Consider the following 4,015-nt stretch of genomic DNA (forward strand, 5'->3'; position numbering starts at 1 on the left):
CCAATGGATAGAAGATCTCAAATTTTATTTTCTGCTTGCTCTTATACTCCTCAGAATGGGCACTGCCACACCAATTCTGACATTTCCCGTGGCCTCGAACTCAGGGGTTGCCTTAGGAGCATGGAGACCAGTGTGTGTGAGTAACAGTCGAAGCTCTTGTCTTGGTTTGGGCAATGTAAGAGTGGTGAATGCATTATTAAGAAGTAGGAAATAGGGGCACCTGGGTGGTTCAGTTGGTTAAGCGTCCAACTCTTGGTTTTGGCTCAGGTTGTGATCTCTGGGTCATGGAATCGGGCCCTGAACTGGGCTCTGTGCTCACCTGGGAGTCTACTTGAGATTCTTTCCCTCTCCCTATGCCCCTCCCCCTGCTCATGCTCTCTCTGTCTAAAATAAATAAATAAATCTTTATTAAAAAAAAAAAAGAAAAGTAGGAAATACAATCAAAGAAAGCCAAACATGATCCAGTAATAAACATGGGACTGACATGAAGCATTATGCTGAGAGGTCCATACATGAAACATGGAGGCCAATTTAAGAAACAGATGTGATGTCTGTAGGAAATGATTTTATAGATGGATTAGGGATGTCAAGGCTCTTATTCTGAGTTTTTTTGGACTTACGTATATTTCTTCACAAGTAAGTAGTAAATTAATGAATAAATCAATAGGCAAATTGAAATGAAAAGAATTCACAAGCTTGGATATTGACAGTGATTGGTAGTGTATGAATCAAGAATGAAGAATAACTTGTGTCTGGACATCTGTATGGACGTGTTAAATCGCTGTATTGTACACCTGAAACTAGGGGTACACCATATGTTAACCAATTATTTATTTATTTATTTATTTATAAAAGATTTCATTTATTTATTTGAGAGCAAGAGTGAATGAGTAAGAGAACACAAGCAGGGGGAGTGGCAGGCAGAGGGAGAGGGAGAAGCAGACTCCCCACTGAGCAGGGAGCCTGACGTGGGTCTTGATCCCAGGACCCTGGGATCATGACCTGAGCTGAAGGCAAATGTTTAACTGAATGAGCCACCCAGGCGCCCCTAACCAATTGGAATTTAAACAAAAACTTTAAAAAATTAAAGAATTTAAAAAAAGAATTCATAGTCATTTTCCCTTTTCCCCTCCATCTATGGACACATGGAGCTGATTCTGTAATCATCAGGACTTTTCCGTAACAGTCCCAATTCTGTTTGTTGAGGGTTTTCAGGGTTGTCTGTGGGATTAAAAGGTGTAGAATATAATCAAAGAAGGCCACATAGGGACCAAAGATGAGATTGTGTCACAAACCAAGGTTCGTGATTGATCTGGTTTAGCACAACACATACCCTTTTATAAAGGAAGTTCTAACCTTGTAGCTCTGAGGGTACGTGACCCAGAGTCGATTGTCTGCAGCACTCCTCGTTTTTATGTCAGGTGGTTCATTTAATGGTGCTCCTTATATTGTTAAAATGGATAACTTAATATATTAATTAACAAAATAGAGGTCCATTCATGAGCCAGATGTAAGAATGTGGCATATATCACTGTTTACGAGAAATTTCTGTCACGGACCCCTCACGTTCAGTAATTAAACCCCAAACCTAGTTTGTCAGCATCCTTTTTACATTCTGCAGGATGGCTGCACCATAGCTAATCAGATTATTCTCCAGTCTTGAGGATCTTTGCCTTATCCCTGTGGGAAGGAGTGTATCATGCTACGTAAGTAATCAAGTTCTTGGTTTGGTGGTTAGTTTGTGGGTTTTCATTGTATCAGTTAAAAAAGAAAAGCTCCCCTCTGTTACCATGCAACACTATTACAGTACCACTGACCATATTCCCGGTGCTCTGCCTTTCATTCGTGTGACTTGTTCATTCCATAACTGTGGGTCTGTATCTCCCACTCCCTTCACCCATTTTGTCCACCCATCCCTGCCATCATTTCTTCAGGTGACCATCATTTTCTTCTCGCTGTGTATAGTCTGATTCCGATTTTTGTTTATTCTTCTGGATTGTTTTTTAAGATCCCACATATAAGTGAAATCATACACTGTTTGCCTTTCTCTGACTTATTTTAGTTAGCATCATACCCTCTAGGAGTTGTTGAATCACTGTGTTGTGTGCTTGAAACTAATGTAACATTGTGTGTTGGCTATTCTCAAATAAAAAAAAATATATCCGGAAAATGGAAACAGAAAGTGAAAGGAAATAAAACATAAATGTAATTAACTTTTCAAATGTCATGCACAGACCAGTAATGTAAATATGTGATGAACCACAGTTTATAATTAATCCAATATGGTGCAAATGAAGTCCAAGTAAAAAACTGAGCTTTTTTCATTCATTTCAAAACTTCAGGTTTCATTTCATGTTTGTCCCATTGATTATTTATTTATTTATTTCTTTAGTCCCACTGATTATTTAAACATTCCCCTCTTCTCAAAGATCCAGGGTATTGCTCATTTCAGGGGTCAGTATTCTAGTTGTTGGATAGGATGGTGGGTTCATGGTTATTCCTGTAACAGATGAAAATGCTTCCATGTCAGCTCTAAAAGTTAAATGCAGAAGGGCCACACCTGGACCAATGATGTGCATGGAATGCATCTGAATGAAAATTATGATCAATCATTTTTTGAACCACTGAGGTCCACTGCACAAAGAGAACTACTGTGTGACTTTGGGGCAATGATCTCAGGAAGGTTCAGGAATCTCGTTGAAAAGGGTTCATGGATATTGATTTTATATTATTAATGAATAAAGGAATGGATCAATAAACAAATATATTCAAAGGTAAAGAAAAACAGAAATAGAAAAAGACCAATTTAGGGGCTCCTGGGTGGCTCAGTTGGTGAAACGTCTGCCTTCGGCTCAGGTCATGATCCCAGGGTCCTGGGATTGAGCCCCACATGGGGCTCTGTGCTTAGTGGGGAGTCTGCTGCTCCCTCTGCCCCTCCCCCCGCTTGTGCCCTCGTTCTCTTTCTTGCTCACTCTCTCACTCAAGTAAATAAATAAAATCTTTAAAAAGACCAATTTAGAGGCTATGTTATAAAACAGGAAATACTACTAATTCAGTTCTGATATACTTTGGTTCATTAAAAAAAATACACAGATTAAGGTTGTTACCACTTTGCGTAAGAAAGCAGCTAGACAGGTATTTAATGGTCAGTGTTCTGCTCTCAGTTTGCAGTAGGTTTCTAGATGTTTGATTTATGAAGAAAGAAAAAAATTTAAACTGAACAAATGGTTAACTAAATGAGTACGTGCCAAGTGTGGACCAGTGATGAGTATATTTTATTCTTTTTTACATCTGCTTTGTACCCCTGAATGGCCGCACATTGGCTGCTTCAGTCATTACAGTTAAGGATGAAAATCCTGATTGTGACCAGTGTGGCAAAGTGCAGTATAGATTTTGGCAAGTCGTAGATTAAGTTTTTATTCTTGGTTTCATCCTTTTGTTCATAGATGATGACTATAATATTTGAAAAGAATAAATGGCTTCATGCAATCATAAAATGAAATACAAAAAGACCATGCATGGACCAGTGATAAGAATTTGTCCTGACAGGGGCACCTGGGTAGTGCAGTCGTTAAAGTGACTGCCTTCAGCTCAGGGCGTGATCCCGGCGTTCTGGGATCGAGTCCCACATCGGGCTCCTCGGCTGGGAGCCTGCTTCTTCCTCTCCCTCTCCCCTGCTGTGTTCCCTCTCTCACTGGCTGTCTCTCTGTCACATAAATAAATAAAATCTTAAAAAAAAAAAAAGAATTTGTCCTGACAAGGTCATGCTTAATTTATTTTGCAAAACTGGAAAAAAAAGAGAAACAGATCTCCATTAAAAAAACAGGTTTAGACTGCTCTCTCTTGGATTAAGATGATTAATAAGATTAAGATAAGATGATTCTCACTTTGTTGAGTGAGAAATGGAATAAATGATGAATGAAATAGAGAATGATAGAATGACACAGTGAATTAGTGAATGACTGAGTCTTTGTGTAAGCAAAAAGAAAAATATTGATGAAAATGCTAAGGCGTA

At 38.8% G+C, this 4,015-nt stretch overlaps 1 long non-coding RNA gene and 1 other non-coding gene across 2 annotated transcripts in view; both read left to right on the plus strand.

Moving 5' to 3' along the window:
• The window catches only part of LOC105236835, a 108,176-nt gene extending 106,227 nt beyond the window's left edge, over positions 1 to 1,949 (plus strand). Inside the window, exons 52-53 of the long non-coding RNA XR_002142307.2 lie at positions 55 to 136; positions 1,622 to 1,949. This is a non-coding gene — a long non-coding RNA (uncharacterized LOC105236835). The remainder of the gene's footprint in view (positions 1 to 54; positions 137 to 1,621) is intronic.
• A 612-nt stretch (positions 1,950 to 2,561) lies between these two features.
• On the plus strand, positions 2,562 to 2,635 carry LOC117796206. The gene has a single exon (XR_004620570.1). It is a non-coding gene; the product is annotated as a small nucleolar RNA SNORD113/SNORD114 family (small nucleolar RNA).
• The last annotated feature ends 1,380 nt before the right edge of the window (positions 2,636 to 4,015 follow it).

This window comes from Ailuropoda melanoleuca, chromosome 14 (genome assembly GCF_002007445.2).
Source record: "Ailuropoda melanoleuca isolate Jingjing chromosome 14, ASM200744v2, whole genome shotgun sequence".
NCBI lineage: Eukaryota > Metazoa > Chordata > Mammalia > Carnivora > Ursidae > Ailuropoda > Ailuropoda melanoleuca.